This window comes from Nicotiana sylvestris, chromosome 10 (assembly GCF_000393655.2).
Source record: "Nicotiana sylvestris chromosome 10, ASM39365v2, whole genome shotgun sequence".
NCBI lineage: Eukaryota > Viridiplantae > Streptophyta > Magnoliopsida > Solanales > Solanaceae > Nicotiana > Nicotiana sylvestris.
The window spans coordinates 50,001,362-50,019,874 of NC_091066.1; positions in this window are offsets into that span (position 1 = coordinate 50,001,362).

Below are 18,513 nucleotides of genomic sequence, written 5' to 3' on the forward strand. Positions count from 1 at the left end.
TTTTGTGTTAGCGTCGCCATCATTCAGCCAAGCTATTCGTGATTTTAGTTTCCAAAAGTCTTCCTCTAAGCGGAGGATGTTATCATGCTCTAGGATTAATTGGGATTCTAGAGGTTCTGAAGGAAAGTACTAGTAGGATAATGTATTGAGGATTTGGATTCCTAAAATTCTAGCCAATAGTTTATGCTTACGATTGAAGATATTGCCAAAAGTATATTTATTCCAGTATGGTACTACCTCTTTGAATAAATTAGTGGTATTTATTAGATCCGAATTTTTTTCCCATACTTGATGAACTAAGTGTGGAAACTTAGGGTGGGATGTCCATATCGTCTAAAAACAAAATATATTTTTAGTAAAAGGTCTCCTAGATTCCAAAGTTAGTAGAAGAGGGCAATGATTTGAATATGTTCTAGGCAAGTGTTGCGTTGTTGCCTCGGGGTAAAGACTTAACCAATCATAATTGGCTAACACGTTCTAACCATTCTAGAATTGTATGGCCATGACAACATTTATTAGTCCATGTATAACGACTATCTTGGTATCCTAAGTCCATCAAATTACAATAGTTTATAGAGTTAGCAAAATTATCAGCCCTATTATTATTTATGGGTCTTCCTCCAAATTTTTCTTGCGATCTTAGAATTTCGTTAAAATCTCCCCCTAATAACCATGGACCTTGAGCAATTGTATTATTGAAATGCATTAAATTTTCCCAAAGAATATTCCTACCTCGATAATTGTTACTAGCATAAATTGCATATAAATACCATTTAGGTTTAGAGGGACATACCTGAACGAGGCAATGAATTTCCTGTTCTGACATTCTTAATTCTTCCATTAATGAGAGCATCCTGCCACAATACTACTATACCTCCTCTAAGACCATTAGCGGATACCTATGACATATTAGTGAAGTGGAAATCGTCGCGAAATATGGCATGATCCTGCATGTGGGTTTCTAGGAGCATGGCTAGAGCTGGTCTATGATTATCTAACAAGGACCGGAAGTGACGCCTAAATTTATGATTGTGGGAACCTCTACAACTTTAGATTATGAAATTCATGTTAGAAGGAGATGTAGTATCCGGATTAATTGGAAGTGGTATCTGTGGATTGACAGCTTGCATGGATGTCTACTCTTGATCCGGTATTGGTAGGGTCGCCCGAAGTGTTAAAATTATGTAACGACCTGATCAGTCATTTTGAGTATTTGCACTTCGCTCGCCAAGTCTCGAACAAGACTAGTCATGTATGATATATTATGACTTATGTAAATCGTCGGTTTTGGTTTTCAGGTTAATTGGAATAGATATGGAAGAATGATTCTTAGCTTGAAGCTTTAAATTTGAAAGGTTTGACCCAGTCTTGACTTTTTAGTATTCAATCTCGGATTTGGATTTTTATAATTTGGTTAGCTCCATTGGGTGATTTTGGACTTAGGAGTGTGTTTGGAAGGTAAATTGGAGGTCCGTGGTAGAATTAGGCTTAAATTGGCGAAATTGAAAATTTGGCGTTCTCTGGTCGGCAATGGAAATCTTGATATCGGGGTCGAAATGGAATTCCGGAAATTGGAGTAGGCCTGTTGTGTCATTTGTGACATGTGTGCGAAATTTCAAGTTATTCGAATGAGGTTTCATAGGTTTTGGCATCGTGCAGAATTCGATAAGTTTGGAAATCCTTTGGCTTGAATCCTAGGGTGAATTGGTGTTTTAATATTGTTTTGAGCGTTCTGAAGATTTGAATAAGTTTTAATGGTGATATGTGACTTGTTGGCATATTTGGTTGAGGTCCCTAGGGCCTCGGGTTGAATCCGGGAGGTTGACGGATCAAGGATGAGATTTAAGGAAGTGCCGAAGACTTCCTTCAGCTGTCATAACCACACCTGCGTAGTGGGGACCACAAGTGCGATGGTCGCAAAAGCGGGTGAGCAGCTACAGAAGCGACCACAATTGAGAAGGCCAGAGACCGCAAGTGCGGAAGGAGGAGCGAACCTGCGTGACCGCAGGTGCAGGTATATGGACGTAGATGCAGATAAGGGCGTTTAAGTGAAAACTGCAAATGCGGTTGGTTTGACCGTAGAAGCGGCGTCGTAGAAGCGACTTATGGACCGCAGATGTGGAAGTTCTAGGCATAAAGTATATAAAATCTCCTTCGCAAATTTTATCCCATTCTTCACCATTTTTGGACGAGTTTGGAGCTTAGAGTTGTGATTTCAAGAGGGAATCAAAGGGTATCAGCGAGGTAAGTTACTTGGATTTTGTATTTATGATAATTTTTCTACTATTTTGGGTGAAGTTGAAGGGTTAGGGCTTGAGTCTTGGAGAACATTGATTGAGGATTTGAGGGGCCAATTGTGATCTGATTTCGATGATTTTGGTATGTATAGACTCGGGAGTGAAAGACGTTTCTAGTTTTGCAATTTTTGTTGGATTTCGAGACGTGGACCCAGGGGCCAGGTTTGAGCCAAATTCAGTATTTTTAATCTAATTTGATTATTTTCATGTGAAATTCATCCCTTTAGCGTATATTGATGATAATATATTGATTTTGGTTAGATTCAGAGTATTTGGAGGCTGAGTCGAGAGGCAAGAGCATCACGGGTTAGAGTTTTGTCCGGTTTAAGGTAAGTAATGATTGTAAATCTTGTCCTGAGGGTATGAAACCTCGGATTTCACATTTTTTTTACTATTTTGAGGTGACACACATGCTAGGTGGCTGGCATATGGGCGTGCACCATTGGGGATTGTGACTTGATCCGTCCCGTAACAACTAAATAGTTGCGTATTTGACTGAAACTATATGATACTTTTGTGTTTTAGAAAGAATTTCTGTAATTTGGGTTGAATGCCATATTTGGGCCTAATGCCAAGCTGTTTGGACTCTTAGGGGTTTTTCCTTATTACTTTCTCACTATTTTGACTTAAGATCTGTACTTAGTCATGTTATGTTATATTAATTTCATAAGTCAGTATTTATTATTCTTTTGACACATAAAATCATATTTTGGGCTGAGCACCCTGTTTTACTAATAGCCCGGGTGGCTTGAGAGGTGTCTGACTGAGTGAAGCCGAGGGCCTGTGTGTGGGGTTATTTATGGGATCGAGCTACATGCCACAACATATTTTTACTGATTCATGATTATTGTAAGGCCGAGGGCCTGATTGATTTATGCCACGAGGTGGATTGTTATGTGAGGCCAAGGGCTTGATTGATTATGCCACGAGGTGACTTGTTATAGCGCTTGGGCTGTAGGAGCTCCTCCGAAGTTTGTACAGCCCAAGTGAGCGCAAGTACCCTGAGTGAGTGATATGATATTTTGCCCGAGGGGCTGTTCTTGATTCATGTTGTGCCCGAGGTGCTGTTTACGAGTGATTATGAGGTATGCCCCAGGGGCTGTATATGAGTGATAGTGATGACTTCTCGAGGGACTGTTATGATTTATGTTGCCCGAGGGAGATGTATACGGGTGAGTTTTTCCCGAGTGGCCGACTAAGTATTCATTATTTTTACTCACTGTTTCATCAATTTGTTTGAAAACTGCTGAAAGATGTTTTAAATGAATTTTATACATTTTCAAATGATTTTTACCGAAAACTGGATTTTTAGAACGGGATGATTTGATTCATATACTGATTTAGAAGCCTGTTGTATTCTACTGAGATTTCGTGATATGAACTCTATATGTTTTAATGCTCGTCACTACTGCTCAGTCTCTATTTACTTTTATTACTTACTGAGTTGGCGTACTCACATTACTCCCTGCACCTTGTGTGCAGATCCAGGGATTGCTGGACGTGCTAGTTAGTGTTGTTTTCATCCGTCGCGGATCTGCTGGAGTTAGTAAGGTAGCTGTACAGCGATCGAAACCCTGCTTTTCTCCCTCCTATCTTCCCATAGATTGTTATTAGTTATTTTCCAGTCTGTATATGTCTTAGTGTTATCGGACAGTCTTTTGTAGATGTTTATGACTAATGACACCCCAATGTTGGGCTTTTTTTCGCATTGTTGTTTTGACTTAATCCCTTTATGAAAGTTTATTGTTAAATAGCTTCGAATTTATCTTAAAAATGGAAATATTGGTTTGTTTTCGAAGTGTATCGGCTTGCCTAGTACCACGATAGACGCCATCACGATGTGGTAGATTTGGGCCATGACAAGTTAGTATTAGAGCCTAGATTACATAGGTCTCACGAGTCATGAACAAGTTTAGTAGAGTTTCGTGGATCAGTACATAGACGTCTGTACTTATCTTCAAGAGGCTGCAGAACCTTTAGAAAATCCCACATTCTTGAATTCTTATCATGCGACATTGATTCATCTTAAAATGTAACTCTTTGAATTCATTCCATGCGTTCGTATGCGTGCACGAGCGCTCGGTATCAGCTGTGTATTGACGACGTGTAATTCCATAAACGAGGGGCGAGATGTGATTTATGTGTGTTGATATTGGGCCAGTCTGGAAGACTTAAGGCCGATCTTTGCCTGTAGCTTGAGCACTAAGGTGTTGATTATGTGAGCACTTGCTTTGGATTTAAATGTTCGATAGTGTCCCTAGTAGGGGAAGTGATGACTGGATGACTACGTGATGAGTATGATGTGATTGCGTGATGCGTTCATATGATTTGAACGTGACGAGGCGGGTCTGATTGAGGTAGAAAGAACTATCTAGTGCTTGTTTTCCATCATAATTTGATGCATAGCCCTGAGTTGTAGGTGTGCTGAAGGATCTTTTCATTTGTCTAGCTGGGAAGTGAAGTAGATTTCATGTTGTGATATGAGTTCAGACTCAGGAAGATTAAGTGATTGTGTGATGGTTATGACAGTAGAAGGGTATGAAGAGATATTAATTTGAGGCAAAGCAGGTGGGTTATCTTCCGCGTGGTGTTCTGAGGTTTGTATGATCCCTATGCTGTTTGTTGGGAGCCTCTTTTACTAGTGAAATATGTGTGTTGCAATTTGAGTTTGGATCGCTTATGAGAGTGAGCATGACTGTTATGAGGGTGAATGCGAGATTGTAGATGATTTGAAGTACTAGATGATTGTGTTTCACGAGCGTATGAAGGGTTTAGTTTCATCTCCCTATAGTATTATGTCAGTAATAGAGTATGAGCATTGTGAGTTTTTGTGTGTTTTGACCTATGGCTTTGAGCCAAGTAGGGGAATCTTCTATTGATACGTTGATTGCACGTCGTATTAGTTTTAGCTTGTGGTATACTGCAAATCAGTTGTGACTTACAGAGGTTGAGATGGAGGATGACTCGAGTAAAGGAAATTTTGGATAATGGTGTGTTATGCTCTATGGGTATATGACAAATCATTGGATGAATTAGTTGTTGTCGTAAGGGATGTAATGGGTATAGAGTAGGATATCACTCGGTTGCTTAGAAGGATGGGTTACTTCCTTAGGTGTTGCCGTACTAATGGGGCACATGTCATTCGGTTCATTTGATCAGATTAATTGAAACCTGAGTAGAGTGGATGACTCCCGAGAATGGTTTTAAAGGATTCAAGATTTACATGTAATAATTAGAGATCTTCAGGATGTGTATTTGTCTAGAAACTGAGGTTTACATTGGAGGATGTCAAGACTTGTGGCATTTCTATATCATTATGGATTCTGCATATCAGTATCTAGAAGGTGAATGTAATGGCTTTAGATTCGTAGGAAGTCTTTTCAGGGTAGGTATTTTGAATGTGGTGCTTTTGGGGATGTTTAAGAGAGTATTCAGTGACTTATGAGCCTTTAGATGGTGTAGTTTTATGCTTGGGTCTCATGTTGTGAGTCTAAGTTGAGGATTGCAGATTTATGGCGAGGATAAGTATCAATTTGAAGGAACTTGGATATAGAGGATAGCTTGGTATTAGGTCGGATCAGCATGGTAAGGGATATGATTAATTCTTTGGGTGCTTATGAGATAATAAGTTTCTACAGGTGTTTCATGGAAATGCTCTTAGGTTTTTGGTGACCTGCGTAACTTGGTTGAGTTAAAAGGATCCAGTCCTGGCGGTTTGTTTTTGTGCAAATGGGATTCGGAGAGTTCTTGATGGTTTCTACCATGGTTAGAGATGTATATTTTCTACTGGCGTGAGGAGCATGTGATTTATAGTAATTTTCTTCTAGATGGGATCAAATGGAAAGTTCTTGGCTAGTTAAGTACGTAGTTGCTCATGGCTTGGAATGGATTATGAAGTTCTCATATTTATCATGAGATGGCATGGTATATGCGGTATGTTGTGTAGGATTGAGAATTGCATGTGTAAGGTCACAATTCAGTTCCGAAAGGAAGGTCATGAATTCTTAGGCAGCATGGACAGTTTCAGATGACTAGGTAAATGATATTATTAATTGGTGTGGCTTGATGAGGGTATACATTTTCAGAAAGGGCAATGTGTTTGAGTTAAAGATACTTCATTAGTATTGGGGCACTCTCTTGTTGATCGACTGCCGATATTCAAGTTTGCTTGGTGGAACAGAAAGATTATAGGAGTATCCCTCGTGGAATGATCGAGTATTAGATGTGCGTTAGATGTACGGGTGGTGAAGTTAGGATCGGATATAATAATTCGTGTGCTATATGTATTTAGAGACTGGGAGGTCTCATAAATAGGTTATGTCGTGGTTGTGGACCGCGTGTATCGGCCTTGTGGTGACTATCGGGGGTTTAAAGACCCGAGTGGATCCATTGTTGCTTAGTATGGTGGATTTTGATGTGATATTAGGTATGGATTGGTTGTCTCAGTGTCATGCTATTCTGGACTGTTATGCTAAGACGGTGATGTTGGTTATGCTCTTTCTGGATTGAGTGGCAAGGTTCGACAGATTATGTTCCCAGTAGAGTGATTTCATTTTTGAAGGCCCAACGGATGGCTGGGAAGGGTTGTCTTTCTTATTTGACCTTCGTGAGGGGGGTCAGTGCAGAGACTTCTATCATTGTTTCAGTCCCGGCGGTGAGGGATTTTTCGAATGTGTTTCCTACACACCTGTCGGGCATGCCGCCGGATAGGGATATTGATTTTGGTATTGATTTGGTGTTGGGCACTCAGCCCATTTCTATTTCACCGTATCGTATGGAATCGGAGGAGTTAAAGGAGTTGAAGGAGTAGATTCAGGAACTCCTTGATAAGAGGTTCATTGGTAGACCAATATGGATGTGTGTTCTGCATCGAGTCGGATTTGTTGACTCTGAATTGCTATTGTTTAGGGAGGTGCCATTCGATTATCGTTGAGCTTATTTGTGTTTTGGAGTGATGCATGAGTTACTCTTCTGTGTTACGAGGAGTTGCGATTCGTTGGTTTTATGCACCAATGATATGGTTCTATTTGGACTTTATAGCGGAATTTGAGTGAGATGCGTATTTGGGTGTTGCGTGACTGATTGCGCATTGGATATATTCTCTCGGGATGGTATGGCATTGTTTTATTTACTTCTCCGTGGTTAGGCTGATTCACCTTTGGTACAAGACATCAAATTGCGCGTGGTTGATGATTTTAAGCATGGTGACTTGAGGTGATTCATGTGTACCAGTGTTTGGAAAGGGTAGTGCATTGTAGTGAAGTGATGTGTAGGTGTGATCTTTCGGGTTAGATTCGTCTGTTCTAGTTCTACGATGTGTATTGCGTTCTTAGAATTATGTTGTGGTAGTACTGGTGAGCTTGCGGTACAACTCTCTCATTTGATTCATTTTCCATAAATTGAGTACATTTGGATTGTTGCTTATTGGTGCGCGGGTTGCACGGTTTGTGGCTTTAGATTGTTTCGATATTCCATGTCACTAGAGTAGTCGTGTTGGGTGATATGAGGTCATTAGGATCTAGAATGAATACTATTGGATTCGATTTCAGCATGCTGGAAGGATAATATTGGAATTCGGCTTAGAAATTTACTATGGTTCTTGCCGAAGGAGAGGGAACTCCATGACTGGTTGATTTGAGGAATGATTATGATTTCTGCATGTTTCTTTCATCATTGGCAGTATACGAAAGTGTTGGAATGGGGATTTATTTGATAAGAGGTTTATTATCGGTATTCGGTTGTTTTGAGCAGCTGCTGTGATTAAAAATTATCGCTACGAGTGTTTGAGTTATATGGTATATCATGTAATTACATCTAGGGTTACAGATATGGTTTGTTAAATCTTGTTCGGACTTATTCAGAGTATAGATGTGAGGTTATAATCATATAAATAATTTTGAAAGTGAAAATTTGGTTCTAAGGTTAATGGGCTAGGTTGGATTATGAAATTTCAGTTATGTTGTGCTATCGAGCCTATATGGGATGGTAAGGTTATACAGTGATTTGTTGGCTTTTAGAACAACTCTGGGCACGTTCGAGGACGGACCTATGTTTAAGTGGGGGAGGATGTAACGACCTGATTGGTCGTTTTGAGCATTTTCACTTTGCACGCTAGGTCTCGGGCAGTACTAGTCCAGTATGATGTATTATGACTTATGTAAATCGTTAATTTTGGTTTTCAGGTTAATCCGAATAGATATGGAAGAGTGATTCTCAGCTTGAACCTATAAATTTGAAAGGTTTGACCCAGTCTTGACTATTTAGTATTCGATCTCGGATTTGGATTTTTATGATTTGGTTAGCTCCGTTGGGTGATTTTGGACTTAGGAGCGTGTTCGGAGGTAAATTGGAGGTCCGTCGTAGAATTAGGCTTGAATTGGTGAAATTGAAAATTTGACATTTTTCGGTCGGTAGTGGAAATCTTGATATCGGGGTCGGAATGGAATTCCGAAAATTTGAGTAGGTCTGTTGTGTCATTTGTGACATGCATGCAAAATTTCAAGTCATTCTGATGAGGATTGATAGGTTTTGGCATCGTGTGCGGAATTTGGTGAGTTTTGAAATCCTTAGGCTTGAATCCTATGGTGAATTGGTGTTTTGATGTTGTTTTGAGCGTTCTGAAGATTTGAATAAGTTTGAATGGTCATATGTGACTTGTTGGCATATTTGGTTGAGACCTCGAGGGCCTCGTGTTGAATCCGGGAGCTTGACGGATCATGGATGGGATTTGAGGAAGTGCTGAAGACTTCCTTCAGCTGTCATAACCACACATGCGGAGGGGGACCGCAGGTGCAATGATCGCAGAAGCGGGTGAGCAGCCGTAGAAACGGCCACAGCTGAGAAGGCCAGAGACCGCATGTGCGGAAGGAGGAGCGCTCCTCCGTGACCGCAGGTGCAGGTATATGGACGTAGATGCGGATAAGGGTGTTTAAATGAAAACCACAGATGCGGTTGGTTTGACCACAGAAGCAGCGTCGCAAAAGCGATTTATGGACCGCAGATGCGGAAGTTATGGGCAAAAAGTATATAAGATCTCCTTCGCGAATTTCAGTCCATTCTTCACCATTTTTGGACGAGTTTGGAGCTTAGAGCTGTGATTTCAAGAGGGAATCGAAGGGTATCAGCGAGGTAAGTTACTTGGGCTTTGTATTTTGTATTTGTGATGATATTTCCACTATTTAATCATGAAATTAGTGGAGAATTTAGGGTGAAGTTGAAGGGGTAGGGCTTGAGTTTTGGAGAGTTTTGATTGGGGATTTGAGGGGCCAATTGAGGCCCCATTTTGATGATTTTGGTATGTATAGACTCGGGAGTGAAAGAAGTTTCTAGTTTTGCGATTTTTTTGGATTCCGATACGTGGGCCCAGGGGGTCAGGTTTGAGCCAAATTCGGGATTTTTGATCTATTTTGATTATTTTCATGTGAAATTCATCCCTTTAGCCTATATTGATGATAATATACTGATTTTGGTTAGATTCGGAGCATTTGGAGGCCGAGTTGAGAGGCAAGAGCATTGCGGGTTAGTGTTTTGTCCGGTTTGAGGTAAGTAATGATTGTAAATCTTGTTCTGAGGGTATGAAACCTCAGATTTCACATTGTTTTACTATTTTGAGGTGATGCACATGCTAGATGATGGGCATGTAGGCGTGCACCGTTGGTAATTGTGACTTGGTCCGTCCTATAGAAACTAAATAGTTGCATATTTGACTGAAACTATATGATACTTTTGTGTATTAGAAAGAATTTCTATAATTTGGGTTGAATGTCATATTTGGGGCCTCGTGCCAAGCTGTTTGGACCCTTAGGGGCTTTTCCTTATTATTTCCTCAATGTTTTGACTTAAGATCTATACTCAGTCATGTTATGTTTTATTGATTTCATAACTCAGTATTTATTACTCCTTTTGATGCATAAAATGATATTTTAGGCTGAGTACCCTGTTTTACTAATAGCCCGAGTGGCTTGAGAGGTGTCTGACTGAGTGAGACCGAGGGCATGTGTGTGAGGATATTTGTGGGATCAGGATGCACGCCACATCATGTTGTTACTGATTCATGATTTTTGTAAGGCAGAGGGCCTGATTGATTTATGCACGAGGTGGCTTGTTATAGCGCTTGGGCTGTACGAGCCCTTCTGGAGTCTGTACACCCCCAGTGAGCGTGGGTACCCTGAGTGAGTGATATGATGTTTTGCCCGAAGGGCTGTTCTTGATTCATGTTGTGTCCTCGGGGCTGTTTATGATTTATGTTGCTTGAGGGGGCTATATACGAGTGAGTTTTGCCCGAGGGGCCGACTATGTTTTCATCATTTTTACTCACTATTTCATCACATTGTTTGAAAACTGTTGAAAGGTGTTTTAAATGGATTTTACACATTTTCAAATGATTTTTACCGAAAACAGGATTTTTAGAACGGGATGATTTGATTCATATACTGATTTAGAAGCCTGTTGTATTCTACTGAGATTTCGTGATATGAACTGTATATGTTTTAATGCTCGTCACTACTGCTCAGTCTCTATTTACTTTTATTACTTACTGAGTTGACGTACTCACATTACTCCCTGCACCTTGTGTGCAAATCCAGGGATTGCTGGACGTGCTAGTGAGTGTTGTTTTCATCCGTCGCGGATCTGCTGGAGTTAGTAAGGTAGTTGTACGGCGATTACAACCCTGCTTTTCTCCCTCCTGTCTTCCTATAGATTGTTATTAGTTATTTTCCAGTCTGTATATGTCTTAATGTTATTGAACAATCCTTTGTAGATGCTCAGGACTAGTGACACCCCGATGTCGGGCTTTCTTCCGCACTATTGTTTTGACTTAATCCCTTTATGAAGGTTTATTGTTAAATAACTTCGAATTTATCTTAAAATGGAATTATTGGTTGGTTTTGTTAGTGTATCAGCTTGTCTAGTACCACGATAGGTGCCATCATGACCTAGTAGATTTGGGTCGTGACAAATTATGCCATGGCATATTTTCCTACTTTGCGATTCATCGTCAGACGAAAATTTAGACTACATGTGACTAACTCTGGCGGGCATTTGAGTATGAACCTTTTTTCCTACTGCTCTTTGAGGTGGTAGGTATGAATACCCTTTAACCATAGAAACTCCGTGCGTGTTTCCCTCATCTACGCTAGTATCTCCACTAGCTCCTGATTTGTTTAAGCGTCTAGTGCGTTGGGAGATAGGGGTGGTGTCGACGGAGGAGTGGTTTGTGGATTCAGTGGGTCGTACATGCTGGATGGGGTGAATAAGGGGATAATGGGTTGAATGAGTTTATTGGCTGAAACCACAGTGCATATATTGGACCCCAGTAGTGTGGAGTATAAAAGGGTAGTAGGTTCATGTTGGGATTCACATGAGGAGGTGGATGGTGCATGGGGTAGGACCAGTGAGGTAGTTGTGAAGTGGATGCTTGGTGGACGATAGTAGAGGTGTTTGGGTCGTATATCATTGGGATTGAGCATAAGCTTCCATGCCAAATCGCATTCCCTCGGTTACAATTTCGGCAAGATGTATCAGATTTTGGACTAGAAGAACTACTTCCTGGTTGTTGAGCTCCAGTGTGAAAATCAGTGCATAACCCTAAAGGCCCATCTCCAGCCATGATTTGAGTGGCTGGTCCATGGATTGAGGTTGGGAAGTGTAGATTAGTGGTGTTGTTGGATAAGGAAACTGTGGGCCTTGCATTGTGAGACGAGGGATATGAAAAAACTGGTTGTTGTGGTGAATCGATTCCCTGGTTGTTCTCTCTTTTCAATAACTCTTCTCTAGTTTTCCAATCCACCAAATTTCCACCATTAATGCTCTGATATTCTCAATGACTGCCCCACCATCAATAATGCAATCTCACACAATCCCAGCGAACCACCAAATTTAGGTTCCATGCAGATAGTAGACCCCCCAAAACTGGACCCACACAAGACCTTCCTTGATATATTGATTTCGAGCACTTCATCTGCAAACATCACTGGCACTCAAACTCCTCAACAAAATACACTTGATTTAATGGATGAAAGTACTATTCCTGATATGGATGAGGAGATTTTTAAACCCCTTACAGTGGATGATAAATCTCGACTATACACCCTATGGAAATTTTCAGTCATTGTAAAAGTTTTTGGCAAGAAAATAGGGCATCAGCTACTAAAAAACAAGCTCACCTTATTATGGCAGCCTACTGAGCAGATCCCTCTAATTGATTTAGGCTCTAACTTTTTCTTAATGAAATTCCAACAAGAAGAAAACATGCATAAGGCTCTTCACGGAGGCCCCTGATTTGTATTAAATCATTTCCTTTCAGTACGCAAATGGGAGTCAAAGTTCATCGCCTCCAACACATAACTCACATACTCCGCTATATGGTTGCGACTCCCTGAACTACCTACCGAGTTCTACGATTTGGAAATCCTACGAAAAGTAGGGTCTAAATTGGGACAACTGTTAAAAGTTGATGCTTGCACGATCACAACTACAAGGGGCCGGTACGCACGTGTTTGTATCGAGGTTCCATTAGAAAAACCGCTCAAAACACATATACACATTTGTCATCACAAGCAACAGGGGCGTCCCTTTCATAAAGCAAATAAAGCAATCGCTTTAGGCCCCGTATTTGTGGGGGCCCCATTTTTTGTTACACCTAATAGACTATGTATAAGTTTAAAAAAGAATTTTGTACAGTGAAAAAGTTTGATTTCTTTCTACCAAGAAAATTGCACTTGAAATGAATATCGAACCCGAATTTCTTAAGAAATGTGTGATAAATAGGAAGTAACAATTTGATACAAATATTGATAATGAAATCTCAAAATCTTTCAAAGAGTCCTTTAGAGTTGATTACTTTTATACATAATAGACAAGACTATTTTTCACTTCAAAGTAGATTTGGACAATTCGAAGCATATGAAAATATTTTTGGTTTTCTATTTAGCAGTAAAAACTAAGATCACTAGATGTTGGAAATTTGAAAAAAAATTGTCTTAATCGTGAATGTTCCTTAAAACGTAATAATCAATTCGATATTAATGGTTTAAATTTATTTTCTGAATTAAAAATATTAAAAAAATAGCACATTTAGAAGATAACAGTTTAATTAATACACTTAGTCAAATAAAAAGATTTAATTCTTTTCCAAATGCCTAAATTGCTTATGGAATAATGTTAATAACTTGTGGTACCGTTGCTTCAACGGAAAGAAGTTTTCAAAATTCAGATTGATAAAATTTTACCTAAGAACAACAATGGCACAAGAAAGATTAAATGGATTAGTTATATTGTCAATTGAGAAATACTTATTAAGAGTTATTGATTATAAGAAAATTATTAATAACTTTGTATATAATAAAAGCTAAAATATAGATTTCAACTAAATAATAAAAGAAAAATTAAAAAGTTAAGGCTCCCCTAAAGTTTGGCTTTAGGACCCAAAATTCGTCGGGCCGCCCCTGACAAGCAAACACAACTGTATGAGGGTCTAAACCTCCTTTGCACCAAATGCGACCGTTTTGGCCATACACCTTCGATTTGCACCTTCCTTACCCTTCCCTCACCTTCTCCTTCGTCTACAACCACACTGCTCTTTTCGCCTCCATCACACAGTCATTCCACCACACCGAAATGGAATGAAAAACTGTAACTTTTCCTAAGCGACCTCACCTACGCCAATTCTACTTGCCAAGGAACCACACAAACTCAGCAACAGAGGCGACAACGGCACAGAAGCAGCCAATACCAGGTAAGTTTCCTAAACCTAATGGGCAGGTCCAGGCCCAATTACAATGCTCTACCTCTTCTACATCTGAAAGGCCCACTATTACTAATAACACAGCTAATAAATTTCAAGCTCTAACGGATATGGACACTCTAATGGACCCCACTGATACACACCCACAAACCCAATAATCATTTGTCCATCTCCACATCCCACTATATTAGCTAATAGTCATACTAAACTAGACGTAAAAGTTACACGGGGTGTCCTATTTGGTCGCCCCCATTTAACCTATACCCATTTTTTTTAAAACTTTTAAATTGTACTCACTTTTTAAATAACTTCAGCTCCCCTTCTTCTTCTTCTTCTTCTTCTTCTTCTTCTTCTTCTTCTTCTTCTTCTTCTTCTGCTTCTGCTTTCTTCTGCTGCTATTTTCTATCTAGTCTACTAGTCTAATACCTTAGAGAAAAGATGATCTGCTGGTGTAATATGTTTTTTTTGCTAAAAGGTGCAATAGGTTGACTTTGCTTACAAAATCTCATGCTTAAATGATTTCCATGTGACATTGTGTGACTGCTACCGTTTGTGAAGGCGAGATATTGCACCAGAAGTTTGTTTTCTATCTAGCTTTTACTCCTGGATGATGAACTTCAGGTTTGTATATTATGTCATCGTTCCATTGAAAAGAAAAGGAACTGAGGACTGGGCCATAACAATAACAGTAAACGAATCCAGGTAAAAATTATGTGAAAAGAGTGTCTTTTGGGGTAGTAAACATACAATGAACTAATACTTAAGCTCTATAGCTGAAGTTTTCCAGTTACAAAGACAAAAACTTCAGCTCTAGAGCTGATGTTCGCCAGTTATAAAATAAAAATTTCACTTTTGTAACCGGGAAACTTCAGCTTTAGAGCTGAAGTTTTTGTTTTTCTTCATCTTTGTGCTTACCGGCAAATTTGAAGAGATTACAAATTAGATGAATTTGGATTTATTATTCTTCTTCATCTTTTCTTGGTGTATTCTATATATGCATGCGATTCTTTGTTCAAATACCTTATGAAAATTTTACGCATAGGTTTACACACCGAAAATCCGACACATTACCACCGATACGGGTCACACTGACTGAATTGCATCTAAACAGAAGCTAAGTTGAATTAGAGGAGAATTTTGATGCAGCCCATGTGCTTGACGATATACTTGAACAAATTTTCGTTCGTTGTGTCTACAGGTCGCTACAATTGTTCGACAAGAAGTTTCCCGGTTATAGAGCTGAAGTTCGCCGGTTATAAAATAAAAACTTCAGCTCTAGAGCTGAAATTTTCGAGTTACAACACAAAAAACAGTTACAACACAAAAACTTCAGCTCTAGAGCTGAACTTCAGGCCCAGCTACTAGAATGCTGAAGTTTTGTGTAATTGCCTTTGTTACTTCAGTCCCGTATGCTGAAGTTATACGAAAAAACGGATACACTTATTTTTTTTTTTTTTGTAAAACGGGCACAAATTAAAATGTGACACAAAATGGGTATAGAAACAAAAAAAACCCAACTAGACCTCACTATCACTACGGGCATACAAAATCTCCCTTCTCGCGATATCCCACGGACCAAAAACCCCAATAATACTCCTCCTTCTAATACCTCTGATTAAAGTGCATTGGTTACCCAAAACCTAGAAACAACCTGTAGCCTACTTATGCAAATAAACATCACTAAGCCACGTAACAATCACGCTCCACGTGTTAACACAGCATACACAAAAACCTACCATCAAAAGACAACTCATTCGCCACCGACCACTCCCTTCTTTTTCACCAACCCGACTCAGCATTAACCACAGTAAAATGCATGCTACAATAGCCTAGGAACCTATTCACTCAATCAATTCTACACTTCCAATGCAACATAATCACTCCACATCATGTGAAGCCCTCCATGATGAATATGCAAATACACAACTTACCGTCTCCAGTATTCCAAATATTCCCCCTTCTGTTATATCAATACCAATACCTGAAAATCATATCTCCATTACTCAAAACATGGTTTCTACTTCGATACTACATAGAAAAATTGGCGAATTAAGTTCTCAACCGTAATATATCTATTCCGAAAATTAGTAATCGTACTCGCGCGGTACGCGATCAATATTAAAAAATATTAATTAAATTAAATTGAAATCAAAATTATTTAAATATATTAGATCGTATTAATTTAATAAATTTCAATTGTCATCTCATTTTTCAATACAATAAATTCAATAACAAAATATTTATTAAATTAAAAAGGAGAGTTATATAGTTATCGAATAAATTTTTTGTTATGTATTGTTTTATTATACTATCCAATGTTTAGTATTATTACATTATTGTTAATATAAATTTGTATTAGCATATTAGTTTATTTATTATTTTCGTTACTCTCTTTTTAATATAATTAGAAGCTATATATTTTGTTACTCTTAAAAAAATTAATTTTAAATTTTATTCTATTGTCTCAATTTTCATTTGTGTACATTTATCAATAATATTACTTACTTTACTCTTTTTTTAACATTAATTCAAAATGTATTCCTATTAAGCCACGCGTCAGCCTAATAATAAACCACCTGGCATTACTCAAAATAATGCTCCAAGAGTTTAGGAATTCAGAAGATATTTGGAGAAAGTCTCATACACTTTAATGCAAGAAAAATAAAAAAATTAGTTATATCTCCTAGATTTTGGCTATGTTTTTAATTGATTTTTAATGCAATAAAACTTAAAAAGTAATTATTACTCCTACGATTTTTTAACACTACTTTAAAAAAATATTATATTACTTATTTGATGAATTCTTATAGCTTTCAATTGGATCTTAGGTTACAAATATTGTTATAATTAAAAATAGATGTAAACTTATTTTTTCTTTACACTAATTAAAAAAAAATTGTATTACTTATCCTATCATTTTTTAATTTATTAATTTTGCTAAATCTTTTGCTCCATGCAGTTTTTTATTTTATTAATTTTTGTCAATATTTTATTTATTTATTTTGCTTTTTAAAATTAGAATTTTTTAGTGATGACACTTGACATTCTATCCTTGAATTTTGCTAAGTATTTTATTTATTTATTTTACTTTTTAAAATTGAGATTTTTTTGGTGATGACACTTGTTGTCCTCTCCATGTTTTGCCCCTCCTATTATACATAGATAGATTTTAGTCCGTTTGTAACTTCCATGAAAGTGAATATTCATTCATGCAATATTCTTCCATGATGTTTTCAGTACGCGTCTATTATTTGATAGTAGTTTTTTTAGGATAATAAATCTGTAAACGTCACATTTTCATTCATTCTTTTTCGATTACAAAGATTGCGACGTGCCTCGTCATGTTACCATCAATTCTATACGTACCTAAGAATTATTGAATTATTTTACATGTCTTTTCCTTCACACAACAAATTCATGCTAAAATACAAAAACAAGAAGTACTTATAGGCTGTAAATTATTAACGTGTGATGTTTTCGTAATGACTCTAGAAATGTGTCAACTGGTGCCACACATTTTGGTTTCGCAGTACAAACGCAAGCTGCTATAGCCGATTTAGTTTCAGAGAGAGGGAGATAATTGATTTAAGTTATTAAGGTTAAACGATGCTTCTTCTAGCTTCTCCATTCATTTCATACAAGAATTGAGTTATACGTACGCACACATATAATATAAAGATTTTTTTTCATTACTAGAGAATTTTTAACATGTTATAACTGGTTAGTTTAGTACTATTTTATTAGATTATTGTTGTAGAAGATCATGAGTTAACTAGCATACAATCACTCACAAAGCAAATAGAGAAGAAAAATCAACACAAGGATTTAATGAGGTTCGGCTAAGTTTAATTCTCGGGGAAGAAGTAGAGAGAATTTTTCACTATGAATTAGAAGAAAAGCGCAATACAATCTATAGAATCCCTATTACACTCCTATATATAGATCCCAAATAGTCTCAAACCTAAAAGAGAAAGGTTTCCCAATCCGACAAGGACAATAAGTTCTGCTTTCCCCAATCTGTTATTAAAATAGTGGGTTTTCCCAAACATATAGGGATTATGAGTTTCCTAAAAATACAAGAAAATAATTCAAGTCACAAATAACAAATCTTCCCCTTGGCTTGAATTCTCTTCATCATCAGGAAAAACGTCTCTCTACCTTGTCCTAAGCTCGCTAGGGCTCTACTGAGTACTGCACACACCAATCAAGTCTAGGTAACGCCTAAACTTGTTAAGAGACCCAAGTTTTTTAACTATAGCACAAATCCGTCGATTTGATTATGTACTCAAAATAGTGTCAGGACCCGGATTTCCCACCGACGGAATTGTGATGGCGCCTAACCCTTAGAATGTTAGGCAAGTCAACAGATACAGTTCTAACACATTAATCATTAGCCAAAACAATAATTAACCATAACTTAAACCAACAAATAAAAAGTGTGGAAATTTTATAGCAATTTAAAACATTAAT